Source organism: Ambystoma mexicanum, chromosome 14 (assembly GCF_040938575.1).
Source record: "Ambystoma mexicanum isolate Mex_15411 chromosome 14, UKY_AmexF1_1, whole genome shotgun sequence".
Lineage (NCBI taxonomy): Eukaryota > Metazoa > Chordata > Amphibia > Caudata > Ambystomatidae > Ambystoma > Ambystoma mexicanum.
The window spans coordinates 66,607,313-66,616,783 of NC_090940.1; the positions used below are offsets into that span (position 1 = coordinate 66,607,313).

General features: G+C 48.0%; 1 long non-coding RNA gene across 1 annotated transcript in view; it reads right to left on the bottom strand.

Moving 5' to 3' along the window:
- The window catches only part of LOC138527245 (uncharacterized), a 60,073-nt gene extending 51,981 nt beyond the window's left edge, over window positions 1-8,092 (bottom strand). The window contains exon 1 of the long non-coding RNA XR_011283825.1: window positions 8,010-8,092. This is a non-coding gene — a long non-coding RNA (uncharacterized lncRNA). The remainder of the gene's footprint in view (window positions 1-8,009) is intronic.
- Window positions 8,093-9,471: the final 1,379 nt, after the last annotated feature.

A 9,471-nucleotide genomic window follows, 5' to 3' on the forward strand; every position in this document is an offset into this window, starting at 1 on the left:
TTGTGATGTTATCTTGTCATCTGTGTTTTGGAGGATTAGGGATCCGGGCAGGTTTCCTGTTTTTTCCTTATGGCCATAGCACTAGTATGTGCCATGTGCCTGATGCTTCCAGCACTTGCTGGCTTTGGAGTATTTGTTTCTTTGACGTATTTGCTGGTTTTGCAGTTTTTCTGGTTTAGCGGATTTGCTGGTTTGGGTTTTAGCACAAGTATGTGTTTTTCTGGCAGTTGTTTCAGCACAGCTGGTACGGCAGATTCTGTTTTGGGTTTTAGATGCATGTGTTTTCTACCGATTGATCCAGCACTGCTGGTTCGGCGGTTTTGTTTGCTATTTTGGGTCATCTGTTAATGCATATGTTTTTACCCTGAGTTGAAGTCGTTTGGTTTTCAGGTGGTGGTTGTTGTGTTGTTCGTTTAGTGAGATCCCCACAGGTTTTGGGTTTTGAGGGTTAGTGTTTGGCTTGTGCTAAGATGTAGCAGGTCTGAGGCCTTGGCGGCGGCAGTCTGAAGTAAACTGAGGCACGGTAAAATAATTTACAACTTTATTCTGAACCTAGAGCAGGAAAGCCGCAACCAGGCACGGAAAAGGCAAACAAACTGGCCTGTGTGGAATGTTGATTCATGAACAAGGAACATCATTCCACACGCGCCATAATACAAGATACAACATATCTTCTCCTCTTACCCCACAAAACACCACCAGGTAAAAATATCACAGTAAATAAGAACACAAGCATTAAAGAAGAAAAGCATTAGAAAGGAAAACCACTGTCACAATTGCATTAGTAGATCTCGCAATAAATACAATGCAATTGATAAAAACATAAACATTGTTGCTCACCAAACCTGGTACCTGCTAACGCACATAATCCCTGAGTTTGACAGGAGGCCCACAACACCTAACAGGACGCCCCATACCTCCCCCATCTTCCCCAGACATGTTATCTCCCTTGCCGACATGCGCACCCTCCTCACTCAAATCTCCATCCATGGCCTGTCCCTCCATGACACGTCCAGGAGCAACCTCTCTCGATCGTTCACCATTCCCCTCCAACATACGATCTTCCTTTCTCTCAAGTGCGAAGTCTAACACATCACCCACTTCATCACCCACATCATCATTACCACCCAAACCCCCCATGTTCATACTCGTTCTACTCTCATCTAGAACCACAACATGCCTCTTGCTCCACTTTCAGCCGTCCTCCAACTGTACATATCCATTGCCACATTTAACAACTCTCTTAGAAGGTAAAAATGTGCTACCCCTTTCTGAACAAATCTGGGATTTTTTACGCAAACAGCATCACCCACCTTGACCTGCAACTCCTTTCTATCCTTTTGGGAAATCCTTACAGCCTCCTGGTGTGCCAAAATTCTCCGCTGCACACTAGCAAGGTCCAACTCACACGGACCACCACCACCCAATGCCAAAGACCTCAATGTTGTTCCCGGTTTCCTTCCCCTCATCAATTCGAAGGGTGTCCTAGCCGTGCTCACAGACGGAGTTCTGCGATAAACCGACAAATACTCAGAGACCACCTCCTGCCACTCAAGCCCATTGGCAAGGGCCAACTGAATGGCATTTTTAATCATTCCATTAACTCTTTCCACCAGGCCATTGGCACTCAGATTGTACAGAGCAGTGCGATGTTGCTTTACGCCACACTGCCCCAGAAATTCCCTCATAAGTCTGGAAGTAAATTGGACACCATTATCGGTGACCAGACTGGCCGGTGTCCCTTCCCTATCAAATATTTTTTTAGGAAAGCTATGACATACTCCGTTGTCACCCTGCCAAATGCCGCCACCTCCACCCATCTGGACGTGTAATCCACTAGCACCAACAGAAACCTACACTCCAGCTGTAAACATTCAAAGGGACCCAGGATGTCCAGAGCCACCTTTGACGACACTTCCCTGGGAATATCAATACATTGACCGGCTGAGGGTGAACCACCTTACTCTTGTCGCTCATGGTGCACAAATGACAATCCTTCACAACCAACTCAACGTTGCGATCCATGGAAGGCCACCAATACTCCTCAAGCAACCTCCTTTTGGTCAAAGATCGTCCTAAATGCCCCTCATGGGCCAACACCAGGAGCCTATCCCTCAAACAAACAGGTGGAACCAATTTCCGACCTCTCGACACACCCCAGGGACCAACCTCCAACTCATCCAGCACCTGGGAGTACCCTTTATCCTCTGGTCTACCCTTAACCGCCTCCCAACCCTTGCTAAAACCCTCTCTGACCCAACACAGTTCAACATCCCTTTCACTCTCTGTGGACCAAGCAGACTTATCAATGGCGGGAATGACACATGCAATCTGAAACTCCTCCTCTTCTCCAACACCATCACCTTTGAAAATTTACTGGCTCTGACACAGGTAACCGTGATAAGCAGTCGGTGACAACATTTTGTTTCCCAGGCAAATATTCCATAATGAAGTTGTACTCCTGCAACTCCACAATCCACCTGGCTATCCTCGGAGATACAGCCACCGCACCCCGAGTGGTGAACACATGCACCAAAGCCTTATGATCTGTCCTGACCACATATGGAATGCCCCATAGCAACATTCTAAAGTGTTTCGACGCCCAGGTTAACGCCAAAGCCTCCCGCTCAATCACGGAATACCTACTTTCAGCACCTCTCAAAGTCCTGGATGCAAAAGCCACTGGTCTAGATTCCCCCTCACACCATTGCTCCAAAACTGCACCTAACCCCCCCGCACTGGCGTCCACAGTAAGCATGGTTTTGCACTTGGGGTTAAAAGACCTCAAACATGGACCATTCTTCACAACCTTGAACTCTTCAAAACACTTGTCAGAACACTCGAACCGAACACATTTCTTTAATACAGCTTTCATGGAGATAGTTTTCTCAGAATAGTTGGGTATGAACTTCACATAGTATTCCGCTACACACATAAATGACTTCAACTGATCTTTATTCGAGGGCGCCGGCGTATCTTTCATCACCTTTACTAACTCTGCCTTAGGATTGACCCCTTCGGCACTAAGGATGTGTCCAAAATACATCACCTTATCCACACCCACCTGACATTTCGCCAATTTCACAGTCAAACATTTTTCATTCAGCACTTTCATAACCTCGCGTACCCTGATATCATGCTCCTCCCTACAACCACCCCACACCAAAATGTCATCCTGGAAGTAGCACACTCCCGACATGCCGCCAAACAATTCATGCATTAAACGTTGGAAAACAGCTGATGCCGACGCAAGGCCAAAAAGCATGTGGAAAAAGCGATAGGCTCCAAAGGGAGTCACAAAAGAAGTGAGTGGTCTGGAATCCACGTGCAAATCGATTTGGTGATATGCAGCGGACAGGTAAAACGTAGAGAAACACCTTGCCCTACCCAGGGTTAGCAACAATTCATTAATATTTGGCAAGGGATGGCGATCAACCCAAATGTTTGAATTTAGCTCCCGAAAGTCCACACACATTCTGAGATTGCCATCCCCTTTCTTAACCAATACCACTGGGAACAACCATTCTGAAGACTTGATAGGCTCAATGACCCCTGCCACCATTAGCTTGTCCAAATCTGCCTTTAAACTGTCCCTGGCAAAAACGGGAACACCCCTCACTTTATGTACCTTGGGAACTTCACCCCTTTTTAAAATAATGTGGTGGGAAAATCCCTTGAGCCTCCCCAATTTATCAGAAAATACTTCCGGGAAATCAGCCTTAAAAGTGACTCAGACGTCACTTGACTACCCACACCCCCAACCTCCTCCCGAATGCTCAACACAGGGACATCCTTCCCTGGATGGATTTAAATGCTTAAAGCGGCTTGTTCATCCCACCCCAATACACTGGTACCGTTGAGTGCAACATATAGTCTGCACATGGTTTGTCGACCCTTAAATTCAATGCAGGCCCGATCATAACCCAACACGCTAATGGGATTCTGCCCATAAGCACTGGGACTACTATCACATGCATGCAAAGCTGAGACCTCTTTGCCCAACCTCTCCACATAAACCTCTGAAGATATTATGGTATAGGGTGAGTCTGAATCTACTAACATGTCTACAGGATAACCATCCACCAACACTGAAACCTATGGACCTTTCCATGAGGCCCCCTCCACCTGTAGTTTCACAACCTGCTCTGCCTTAATATGGGACCCACAATCCTGATCTAAAGCACAACCATTCAACACTGCACCAACCATCCCATTAACCTTGCACATGCGGGCGTAATTTACATTTTCTGCATTCCACGTTAGCAGCAGGACATTCTTTCGAACCAGTTAGATGGCTAAACCAGCCACATTTCCTGCAAGGCTCCTTAACTCTGGGCAACCTTCCTCCTTGGTTGTCACTTTTGTCAAATTTCATTTTATTATCCACACCACCATCTCTATTGCGAGGTATGACAGCCTGAATGGCATCTCTGGACCCCTCCCTCTCAGTGACAATTTGTACGCTTGCCCTGGATGTCTCAATGGCCCTGGCGATCTCCACCACCTTCTCCAATGACGGGTCACTTTCGATCCAAAGCCTTTCCCTAATCTTCTGACTGCTGGTCTTCGTCATTATTTGGTCTTTTATGTACTCATCAAGAATCCCTTAAAATCTGCAGGTGGCCATTAAAGCTTGCAACGCTGTCACATATGCATCTATGGATTCACCTGACCCTTGCGTCCTGGAAAAGAACTTGTAACGCTCCAGCACTACGTTTATCCTCCTGCCAAAACGATCCTCCAGCTTCTTGAACGCAGTCTCATATGCACTCTCCACTCTTTCCCCTTCGTCACTCCCAGGCACTGTCACCTCCTCCCCTGGCAAATTGTGAAAGACTCGCAAACCCTCAGTGCCAATACAGTTCAAAAGCGCTGCCTCCTTTTCATCATCATCAAATTTTGCGCCCCCAGCTACCCTCAAATATACCTTGAAGGAGTCAATCCACTGGTCCCATGGGGCCGCTGGCTCTCCAGGAGCAGGCAAAAATGCTGGAGGGGGTCTGGCAGCAGTGTGAGACATGCCTTATTTAACAGGAAAGGGACCTGTTGAACAGCAGTTGCATGTGTAAGGCACGTTGGCTGCCCTTGTAGCAGGGATCCAAACACGTGAGCCAACCAATGAAGTCTCCCCCCAGGCCCCTTCAAACAACAGTGCTATTGCAGAAAGTGTCACCGTACCTTGGTGTGGAAGACGTTGATTAACACTACCTAACAAGGGTGCTTGACTCAAAAACGAATGGCTGTCCACTCCGCAACAAAATCAGGCAGAATAATGTGCGCATGGGCCCCCGCCGCCAGCGTTAGCCAGCTGGAGAACTGGGGTGCAAGCAGAGCGTATCTATGCTTGTCTCCAACACGCCGGCTGTAGCCCCGCCTCCTGGGCTGCCAGCGGAGCGTATATACGCTCGTCCACACTCGTCGGCTGTAGCCACGCCTCCAGCTTCAACTCCTACAGAGTGCCGGGGACTCAAACTGCCCACAACGCCACCCAACTTCACCTGGGGCATTGGGCGCTGTGCAGTCGCAGTCTCTCCTGCAGCCACGATCTCCACAGCGACACCTCTGTATGTCCTGCGCCAGCCATAACTGGCACAGCGGCGGCGGCCTCTCCTATGGACGCCCCCTGCCTGGGAGCAGCCACAGCTGCGTAACCTGGCCCAAGACCGCAGCCCGCCTCAGCGATCCAGGGCAGCGGCACCGCTCGACCCAGCCTGCCACTTTGCTCACGCCTCGCCGCCGAGCTCTCGTTGAAAGGCACTGCCAGGCCCAGCTCCGGTGCACCCTGCGGCTCCTGCTCCCTTCGACTTAGCAAAGACCTCCAACAAACCCTGCACGCGTGGGTAAGAAAGGGTCCAGACTACCTCCGTCACCAGTGAAGTAAACTGAGGCACGGTAAAATAGTTTACAACTTTATTCTGAAACCAGAGCAGGAAAGCCGCAACCAGGCACGGAAAAGGCAAACAAACTGGCCCGTGTGGAATGTTGATTCATGAACAAGGAACATCATTCGACACGCGCCACAATACAAGATACAACACAGTCCGAAGCATAAAGAGATTCCGTTTTCTTTTGTGGTTAGGGTTGTTGCAATGTTATTTTGCTCAGGGGGACCAAAAGTTTTGCGCTCGGACGTGGCAGGTCTGGGGCCCTGCAGGGAAGCTCAGGGCAAAAGATTGCTTGTTTTTTTTTTTGCTGGTGAATATCCTGTGGGTAGTAGTGGTATATTTGATGTCCTTTCGTTATTTCGGTGGACAATTTCTTCTGTCCTTGCTTTTGTTTTTGGTAGGACTAGGATGGAGTGGTGCTGGTTTGGTGGCAGTCTGTGCAGGTTTTAGTAGGGGGCAGCTCAGAGCGTGGTACTCTGGTTGTGAACATTGTTGGTTTAGTGCATATTTGCCTTGTGGCTGCTCGCGTGAGGTGTTGTTTACATCTGGTGATCTCATGTTGTGTTCCCGCCAATAAGTGTTACTTTCATCTTGTTGTGCCACATTTTATTTGGGTGGCTCTGTCAGAACGTAGTGAAGTCCTCTGCCGCAGGTAAGACACGAGCTCCAGGTAAGTGCAATCATAGAGCTGCTTTCTTGCCCCTGGTCCTCCAAGCACGTGGGATAGTTACATCGGACACAAGACTCAGTGAGATGGTGAAGTGCAGCAAACACTGGTCCCCCCACGCCCTTTATCCAGCTCTACCTCCAACTGCCCGGACCAACCGCCCAGCGCAGAACCCCCAGGACCTGAACACTCCCATCCCAGAAACTTTCCATGCATTGACATCAGGCCATGCCCATAACACCAGGACCCAGTCACCACACACCAGCCTTGTGGTGCTGCACGGGGGACTGCTGAGTCCAAACAGGATCATGAACTTCACTCGAATTCCCACTAGCCCAAGGTCAGGAGCTCCGGTCTCCTCGGGCGGGGTCATTGATGTTCATGGACTCGGGTGATGGGGAGCTAGTGGTTTTTCCCAAGGACACCAGTAGTCCTGGAGATTGGCGATATCAGGGAAGACGGTATAGATGGCTATGTATTGCCACCATCATGTTTGTATCCAAGCGAGAAAAAACAAATTCTGCAATAACCTGATGGTAATTGTGCATGTAATCTGCATGTGAGTGCATGTTAGTCAGTGTGTTTGTGATCTGCATGTAAAGTATACTAGAGCCCTGAAGTGTAGACAGTTGCCCTAGGGGTTGATAGGCTATTTCTAATGCCCATTCCCCCTCTTACACTGTAACCCAAGGAATACGGCTGAGCCCCACGAAACATCTGGCCCAGCTGTCACATTGTCACTGGCCTAGCAGCTGTCTCTGCACCTGAACACACTGCTCTGCATGATTTGTGTTATGTTTTAAACTAGTCATCTCTGCTAGTTATTGAATAGTCACCTAATTCTAATTACTATTTGCATGCAATGTAACGCTCTTTTTATTTTCATGTTTGCACAGACTACGGTCGTCCGAAGGGCCTTCCACCCCACAGTGCTTCAAGGCCGTAACAATGTGAGTAGGCGCTATATCAAAACATAACACAGCATACCATTAATATTGTCTATTTTACAGCGTTTGGGGAACATGTTTCCTTAAATATATCCTATCTTTCAACTTCTGGTGGACGGGGTTTCCCTGAAATATTTATCTCAGATCTTTGTATGGACACTTTTCTCTAAATATTGTCCCTCTTAAACTTCTTGGGAACATGTTTCCTAAAGTATTTCCTCTCGGAGCTTTTGTTAGACATTTTTTTCCTTAGATATTGTCTCTCTCAGAGCATCTAGTAGGCACATGTTTCCTTCTGTAGTTATTTATATTAGACCCCTGGTGAATACTTTCCCTTGAATGCTGTCTCTTAAAACGCCGGGCAGATACGTGTTTCCTTAAATATTGCCTGTCCCATAGCTTTTAGTGAAGACATGTTTCCCCAAATGTTGTCTCCCTCAGAGCTCCTTGTGGACCCATGTTTCATGGAATAGTCTTATCTTCGAGCTTCTGCTGGGCAGGGTCCCTTACCTTGTGCTCAGAGCCTAGGATAGGAACAGGCACGCTCTGCTTTCTTCTCTGAGGGCCTGGCCAGAGGGATTCTCGCAACCTCCATCTCTAGCGACAATCACAAAGGGTCAGCGCATTCCAGTTCTGGAACCTTCCTGGCGGTGACCTGTGAATGGGTGAGCACTGAGGGAGATTCAAGGGGTGTCTTGTCCACCTGAATGAAAATGGGGAATAGTTTTGTCCAGCAATACTCGCCCTCTTCTCCAGGCGGCGTGTCTGAAGGTCTGCTTACTGCGTAGAGGTAAAGACATCTTCGAGGAGGAGGGCGGATGGGTATCCATGACGACGACTCTTCCAGCAGTGCTCATTTTGCGTATTGGTAATTTGTTCACCAATTGTAAACAAATCACTTCGGGAAACCAAGAGCAGAGGGTGACGAGTTTTTGAAGAGATGGGCCAAGAGTTGGAGGACGGTGAAGGCAAAAGGTAAAACGGGCACAAAAAACATTCCTTCCGAGAAAGACCAAACTTAGAAACCTATGCTTCGCCTAAGACGACACGTAAGTGCACAGGTAGTTGCAGTGCTGTTATAGTCAAACAGAGGTTTGCAACAATTGCCTCGGCATGTGTTCTAGACTACGATATCATCACCCCTGGCTGGCACAGTCATTAGTGAGGGATCATGGGAGTCAGAGTCCAAAACATCTGGAGAGTCAGCGTTGCAGAAACCGGCTATCGAAGAGCATAGCTTCATTTCCCTTCTCCTGACAAGGTTTGTTTCAAGCAACATGAAAACTTTGCTGAAGGAGTGAGTATTGCACCAGCAGGTCTGGGAGAAGCAGTCAAGAGTCTTTACACAAAGGTGTTAAGGCAGGCGTGATATCTTTCAAGCTGCCTTTAGCACCACTGTTTACGCTCCGAGGACTTGGAAAATGAGCCCCAATGCTCGAAGTGATGTTCAGGTTTCCGTTTTAACTCACAAACATCATGGGATATATCAACTACGGATCCTTGCAAGCGAATTCCCACCAGAAATGAGTGTTGTTGACATTGCATGTAAAAATTTCAAAAATCATGATATGTACCTGCTAGGGATCCATGCAACCCCTCCCCCCAACCCCAGGAGCAATGAGTGCTGATGGGATCATATGCAAAATCACAAAAATCATAAGATCTGCCCGCTAGGAATCCATGCAACCTCCACCCCCCAGGAGCAATGATTGCTGATGGGATCATATGCAAAATCACGAAATAATGAGATGCGTCAGTTAAGCATCAACGTAACACATCACCATGTTCAATAATCACAAATATCATGAGATGTACCAGTTAAGGATCAATGCAAGACATCCCCAGGGGTGATGAGTGCTGACTGGATCATGCGTACAGTCATCAAAATCATGAGCTGTGCCAGCTAAGGATCCAGGCCACACATCCCCACCATCAATGGGACCTGATGGGATCACATGCAAAATCACAAACA